Genomic DNA, 8,582 nt, shown 5'->3' on the forward strand with positions numbered 1-8,582 from the left:
CTGTGAACTCTCCTCTGAAGAAGAGTGGTGGTTCCATTGAATGATCACTCTTCGTAGACAGACAGCTGGGTACAGGTGACCCTGCTCTTTCTACCTGGACCCTGTGAACAAAACATGGAGACAGAGCTTCCAGTTAAACTCATCCTCTTACTGCAGCTCTAACTCACAGCACATGGAGACAGAGCTTCCAGTAAATACTCAATCAATCAATACATTTTTATTTGTATCTCGTTTTCAACAAAGGGGCTTTGTCGCAAAGCAGCTTTACAGAGAACTGGCCCCCAAGAGTACACCCCTGGCAACAGTGGCAAGGACTCCCTGGCTAATAGGAAGAAACCTTGAGCAGAACCTGACTCAGTGGGGGAACCCATCTGCCTCTGGTTGACACCGGTTTACTATAAAAATGGTTGAAAATATAAGCAGATTAATTGTAGTACACGAATGTCCAATCTGAATTCATTAATTACTCACAGCACATTAATACAACATTAAGTCATGCATTTATACCTCTCAGTAATGTGGGACCATTGATAATGTTGAAGAAGTGTTTCTTTATAATAGAAGTGTATTATAAAAATAACGCCAGTGCTCAGCTATACATTGACTGTCTGACATGAAGAATGTATTTTCTTAATGATTCAATAGACTCAACCAAAATTACACATTTCTCAGATCATACATTTATTGAGTGAAATTAGGCATCACAATTATTGCACCCCCTGTATTCAGGATGTTAGACACCCTCCCCTTGCAAGGATAACAGGGTCTTTTTCTGTAATGTCTTATAAGACTGGAGAACACATGGGGAGGGATCTTAGACCCTTCCTCCATCCACAATCTTTCCAGATCTTTGATATTTTCATGTGTGATTATCCAGGTTTTTGGGTAAAATGTCCTGGTACTTCATAATGCTATTGCTATGGACAAGGGCCCCAGGACCAGTGGGAGCAAAACAGCCCCAATACATTAACGATCCACTATCGTATCTACCCCAGATATGATGCTCTTTTCTGTATATTAATCCTTAAATCAACACCAAACCTAGGCCCAGCCAAAGAGCTCTAATGTCATCTCATGTGACCACACTAGACAAGGCCATTAAGGAAATTATAGCTGCTTTTTTTTTATTGCTCCCAATAAAGCCATTCATCCTGAATCAATTCCAAATAGTCTTTTGGCATGGAGGCAGTGTCTAATAGTAGACATGAAATTCTGATTGGAGCAATTAATTGTAGATTTGGAAACTTGGTGACCTGAAGATGGAACCAAGTTGTCTAATTCTCTAACTCTGGCCACTGGATTTTTCTTGCTCGCTGTGCCATCTACCTACCTTTGGATGTGGATAGCATAAACTAACACTCTACTGGTGCATAGCATACACTATTCCTATAACTTCTTAATTCTTAATGAAATATATCAGGTATGTGAATACTTGTTTACTGTTTGACTGATTGCCTGATTTCTGAAGGACACCAACCCTTTGTTTCTTTTGTTTTATACCCCAGTGAAACAGGAAGCCATGAAAAGCCACAACACACTTCCGTAGGACTGAGATGAACTTCATCTCATGTCAACATGGTGGTGTTGATTTCACTTTGTTAGATTTTCTTCATTAGAATCTTTAAGGGTCAACTACACGTTTCGTGTTTTTCAACTGCACATTAGTCCATAAATACATCACATTTGACAAAAAAGAACAGGCTCGCAAGAAAATGTTCATGGAAAACATCCAAAGATGGCGAAAACCAATTATTAATCAAAGCAGATCATTATTTGTTAAGTAGCCTCATTCAGCCTATCGGTGTCAGTAGCCTACCTCCTTCAAAGTGAAGAAATACACCTTCCAGCAACTCTGAAGCTGTTATTTACAAAAGTTATCATGTGCATTTGAAATACACGTGCAGGAAAATATATTTTTCAATGAGAGATGTTGTTTTCAGAGAAGTTCTACCTTTTAAAACTACCTTCAGAAGGTTCACAGATCACTGTGTTCAACCAGTGGAAGACGGAAGAGGATACATGTGTGTTCAGCGGTTATAGTTCCAACCGTCTAACTTCACCAAAAACAACATCTCTCGTTTTAACTTTTAACCTGCACGTGTATTTCTAATACACATGATACCTCATGTAAATAAAACAGCTTCAGAGTTGCTGAAAGGGGTATTTCTTCACGATGAAGGAGGTAGGCTACTGACATCTTTAGGCTTCAAGTCCTATTGCTAAGCTAACATGTTATGCTAACATGGAAACCGAGCCAGAGAATGCACAAAAATTTAAATGATATCAAACACCTCGAGTCTGAGTAAGTCGGGAAAATGGTATATTTCCCGAAATATTGGTGTTTTCCTTTAACAATTGACAATTTGAACAGGTTTAATTACCTTTGATCACCTGTGAACTCTCCTCTGAAGAAGAGTGGTGGTTCCATTGAATGATCACTCTTCGTAGACAGACAGCTGGGTACAGGTGACCCTGCTCTTTCTACCTGGACCCTGTGAACAAAACATGGAGACAGAGCTTCCAGTTAAACTCATCCTCTTACTGCAGCTCTAACTCACAGCACATGGAGACAGAGCTTCCAGTAAATACTCAATCAATCAATACATTTTTATTTGTATCTCGTTTTCAACAAAGGGGCTTTGTCGCAAAGCAGCTTTACAGAGAACTGGCCCCCAAGAGTACACCCCTGGCAACAGTGGCAAGGACTCCCTGGCTAATAGGAAGAAACCTTGAGCAGAACCTGACTCAGTGGGGGAACCCATCTGCCTCTGGTTGACACCGGTTTACTATAAAAATGGTTGAAAATATAAGCAGATTAATTGTAGTACACGAATGTCCAATCTGAATTCATTAATTACTCACAGCACATTAATACAACATTAAGTCATGCATTTATACCTCTCAGTAATGTGGGACCATTGATAATGTTGAAGAAGTGTTTCTTTATAATAGAAGTGTATTATAAAAATAACGCCAGTGCTCAGCTATACATTGACTGTCTGACATGAAGAATGTATTTTCTTAATGATTCAATAGACTCAACCAAAATTACACATTTCTCAGATCATACATTTATTGAGTGAAATTAGGCATCACAATTATTGCACCCCCTGTACTCAGGATGTTAGACACCCTCCCCTTGCAAGGATAACAGGGTCTTTTTCTGTAATGTCTTATAAGACTGGAGAACACATGGGGAGGGATCTTAGACCCTTCCTCCATCCACAATCTTTCCAGATCTTTGATATTTTCATGTGTGATTATCCAGGTTTTTGGGTAAAATGTCCTGGTACTTCATAATGCTATTGCTATGGACAAGGGCCCCAGGACCAGTGGGAGCAAAACAGCCCCAATACATTAACGATCCACTATCGTATCTACCCCAGATATGATGCTCTTTTCTGTATATTAATCCTTAAATCAACACCAAACCTAGGCCCAGCCAAAGAGCTCTAATGTCATCTCATGTGACCACACTAGACAAGGCCATTAAGGAAATTATAGCTGCTTTTTTTTTATTGCTCCCAATAAAGCCATTCATCCTGAATCAATTCCAAATAGTCTTTTGGCATGGAGGCAGTGTCTAATAGTAGACATGAAATTCTGATTGGAGCAATTAATTGTAGATTTGGAAACTTGGTGACCTGAAGATGGAACCAAGTTGTCTAATTCTCTAACTCTGGCCACTGGATTTTTCTTGCTCGCTGTGCCATCTACCTACCTTTGGATGTGGATAGCATAAACTAACACTCTACTGGTGCATAGCATACACTATTCCTATAACTTCTTAATTCTTAATGAAATATATCAGGTATGTGAATACTTGTTTACTGTTTGACTGATTGCCTGATTTCTGAAGGACACCAACCCTTTGTTTCTTTTGTTTTATACCCCAGTGAAACAGGAAGCCATGAAAAGCCACAACACACTTCCGTAGGACTGAGATGAACTTCATCTCATGTCAACATGGTGGTGTTGATTTCACTTTGTTAGATTTTCTTCATTAGAATCTTTAAGGGTCAACTACACGTTTCGTGTTTTTCAACTGCACATTAGTCCATAAATACATCACATTTGACAAAAAAGAACAGGCTCGCAAGAAAATGTTAATGGAAAAGATCCAAAGATGGCGAAAACCAATTATTAATCAAAGCAGATCATTATTTGTTACGTAGCCTCATTGAAAAATGTAAAAGCATTTTTATCACATATTCTTTGTTTCCAACTCAAGCATAACGCAGACTGGCATTGACGTGGCTTTGAAAACATGCTTTCCTGCTTTGCAGGACCTGGCGTCTAATACAACTAACCACAATTCTTGCTCCTAAAGTGGCTGATAATTGAATATGATTGAAACAAGTAAGAATTACCTGGAATATGATTCAACAGGAAAGACATGGCCACTGAGTCGTTGTGAATTGGGACTGGTTAGAGTTGGACGTCAAATATGAACCCTGAAACTTTTTTGTAAACGACAGCTGTTGGCTCATTTCAAATAATGGAAACTATGAAACTATGAAAGTTCCACACATGAATTAGCAAACCACCACCAAATGAAACATAGCAGAAATCAATTGTTTTTTGCACCATTCTTTTCAAACTCTAGAGACAAGTGTGCGTGAAAATCCCAGGAGATCAGCAGTTTCTGGGATACTCAAACCACCCTGTCTACCACCAACAATCATTCCACAGTCAAAGTCACGTAGATCACATTTTTCCCAATCCTGATGGTTGATGTGAACATTAACTGAAGCTCCGGACCCGTATCTAAATGATTGTATGCATTGCACTGCTGCCACATAATTGGCTGATTTAATAATGAATAAGTAGGTGGAATAAAGTATTCCTAATATATATATATATATATATATATATATATATATATATATATATATATATATATATATATATATATATATTAAGACACTAAGTATTGCATATGTAAAGAGGTGTCCCCTGTGTCGGATTAAAACTGGAATTATTTGGTATTGGCTTTGAACCCCTGGGACCTGGATGCTTTTGAAATATAAATTAAATAATGTATATATTTGCCAAAAATTAAACATTACGCCCTGGTGGAATCAAAGAGTTGTGCCCTTATCACAATATCCCCCGTATTATTTTCCATTCCTTCAGTGGGTCATGTGACCTGGAAGCGATTGAAATTTTAGTGTAATTTAAATTAACTTCCCGGGGGATCCAGCAGTTGTGCCCGCATCTCCATGTCCTCCTGATCCTAAACACATTGTTTGAACGCTCTGGGCGCTGTAATTAAAAAGCTATTAATATTTTTATTTCATAACCACTTTTCAAACACCGCACAGTGACTAAATATGAGCAGTCCGAGTCACAAAAATGAACAATTGTTGCGAACATATCAATATTATTATTGTTTTAATCATGGGCGTAATGGATAAATAAAAGGTTGAGCCTTGATAACCTCATAACCTCATAACACAACTGTTCTGGAATTTGTTACCATTGTAATTACGAAGCCATTGACGATATTTTTCCCTATTATTAAAAGTGAGACAACAAAACGTTGCGCTGTGAAATGGGCAATTTACGCCGCAGTTATTTGAAATAATTGCCGTTTGTGTCAAAACGAAGCGTACGATCCAAAATAGAAAAAAAACATCAAATATATTGAAAAAAGCGTAATAAATCTTTTTTTTAATTACTTTAAGTTTTTATCCACATGGGGTTTTTTTTTTTTAAATAACCTAGCATACACTTTGCCTAAATCGCACCATTTTATTGACAGTTTCCGGTTTAGCGAATTAAGCGTGTTATTGCGATTCAACTAAAATTCCCAATCCTCCCCAAACCCCTTAACTTTTAGCTTCTACTCTCTCCATCCCACTGCACACAGGCTACTTACTCCGTACTTTTATTCTAATTTATTTCTTCTTTTACCGCCTCTTCTTTATCCTCCGTGTTCAAAATGACGATGAGCTTGAAATACTTTGTTTCTCTTTTGCATTACCCCCCCCCCCATTCTTTTTTCTGTGGCTGAAGGAGGCGTTTACTTTTTATTGGCTGAATCATTTATTGTGTCTAATTATTCAGAAGAGAACATTTTAACATACAGGTTACATGTATTTGTTATTCTTAACAACTCGAGAATTGTAACCTTTTGATGGTGGGACTTAAATTTGCCCTAATTTAGATCGCAGATGGTTGTCACACGGGTTGGTTGTCACACTGCTTATATCTCGCTCCCTAGAAGCCGCTGTACAAAGATTTTGGTATCAAAATGTTCAAAATATTACCCTTTAATGTGTCTCACCTGATGTTTATTTGTTAGACTGCCCTCACTCCCATGCCCCGCCTAGTTTGTCTCATTTCCCTGTATATTTATACCTGTCCTTTTCAGTTCCACGCTGCTAGTTCGTCTTGTCCTGTTTTCTTGTCCTGAGCCCTTGATTCCTTCCCCCAGTTCTAGCCTCCTTGTTTCCTTGCCCTTGCCCTTGTTCCTGAGTCCTTGCGTCCTTGCCCTTGCCCTTGTTTATCTGGATTTCCGGTTCTGACCCCTGCCTGCTTCCCTGACTCTTCTTTGCTTTGTGGATATCTGTACCTCTGCTTTGTTGGACTGACCCCCCCCCCCCCATGGAGATGTTTACATTAACACTTGTTTTAAAGTATACACATACACAAAATCCTACATACTCATTCGTTCCCATGTGCATGATACACATATGACTAGGTAGTTTTACACATACATACATACATACATACATATATACATACATGCATACACCTGTCTCCATGTACCCATACATACATGCACATACACATACCCACACACACTCCCCCACATACCTACATAGTACAATGAGATAGTAAAGAAAACAAAAGGAGAAAAAAAAAGAAGAAGAGGTGACTAAAGGTCTGACATCGCCTGTGTTATTGGTAGCCATCGTTCAGCAAACCTGTCCGTTTTCAGATGTAATCTGGCTGTGATTTCCTCCATGATAAAGACCCTTTTTACCCTGTCTCTCCATTGTGTTATGCTGGGGGGTTGTGGCTTTAGCCAGGATATTGTTATCATTTTTTTGGCTATTAAGAGCAAAATTCTCAATAAACAAATTGTGTTTCTATCCATAATATTGTCAGGAGCTGTACCCAGTATGAAAATTAATGGGTCTAGGGCTATTTTAATACCCAAGATCTGCCTAATCTCCTTTTGTATATTCTTCCAGAAGTCCAGAAGCTTTGGGCATTGCCAAAATATGTGTATGAAATGCCCCACCAGTCCACAGCCCCTCCAACATAACTCCGAGGTGTTGCTGTATTTTGAAGTAGTGGATGGAGTATTAAAGTACCGCATTTTCACCTTCCATTCAAATTCCCTCCATGTTGGGCTATGAGTTAGTTTATGACCTTCTTTGAATGTTTCCTCCCATTTTTCATCCATTATTGTACTATTTTTTTTCCCATTCCCATTTTTCTTTAACTTCCATATTGTTATCATTTGATTCCTGTTGTAATGCTTTATAGATGTTTGATATGATCCCCCTTTTTTCCCTTCCTCTACACATGACATTAATAATAACTCTATTTTGCTTGGTTTTTTACAAAGGTTTTCCCATTCATCATGTTTCTGAAGGTAGTGTCTTAATTGCAGAAATTTATAAAAATCATGGGCTGGGAGATTAAATTCCTTTGTAAGTTCTTCAAATGACTTCATGGTGTATTCCTTAAAGAATGTCTCATTCTCCTCATTTGGGGCATAAATATTTAGTACAGAGATAGTCATATCCCCTATCGAGCCGATAACCATAACATATCTTCCCATATTATCTTTTATCACTTTCTCTGTAGAAAATGGTAAAGATTTATTAATTAATATAGCAACACCCCTTCTCTTGCCATATGATGCGTGGAATACTTTGTCTACCCATTCCCTTTTCAATTTTTTATATTCTCCCTCAACCAGATGTGTTTCTTGTAGTAAGGCAATTGAGCATTGTAATTTCTTCAGTTGGCTCAGTATTTTCTTCCTCTTAATAGGATGATTTAAACCATGAACATTATATGACACAATATTTAATCTATCAATTTTACTTTAAGTTGAAACCCATCCATTGCACAACTCATAGGAACCAAAATATATGTACACCTTGTATACACCAAATCAGCTGTAGTAACCATCTCACAATAAAAAAAATACAAAAAAATAATAAACATCTCCTTCAAAACAAACATACAATAACAAAATAATAGGACTCCCAAAGGTCCGGTCTCCAGAGAGATGTGGCGAATCCTCCCTGGGGAAATAGCACTGTGTGCATCTGCAACTTCTCGATCCTCTAAAGTAACTTCATACTCCATCTGAGTAGATATTTAGCTCAATTGAACCAATATGTTTCAAGTAATATATTTAACTAGCTTCACTTATACTCAGTAGGCTATGCATTTTTGTTAGGCTCATAATTCTAGTCCTTACCGTAGCCTACTGGTGTTCCCGTTAGAATTCACTCGATGAGGGCATGCAAATCCGCCTCTGTAATGTGTGGCTGCTTCCTCTTCTCACTCCGTCCTGTCACCGTGATCCAGCTGCCTTGCATCATCACCCTCTG

Source organism: Conger conger, chromosome 19, assembly GCF_963514075.1.
Source record: "Conger conger chromosome 19, fConCon1.1, whole genome shotgun sequence".
NCBI classification, from domain to species: Eukaryota; Metazoa; Chordata; class Actinopteri; order Anguilliformes; family Congridae; genus Conger; species Conger conger.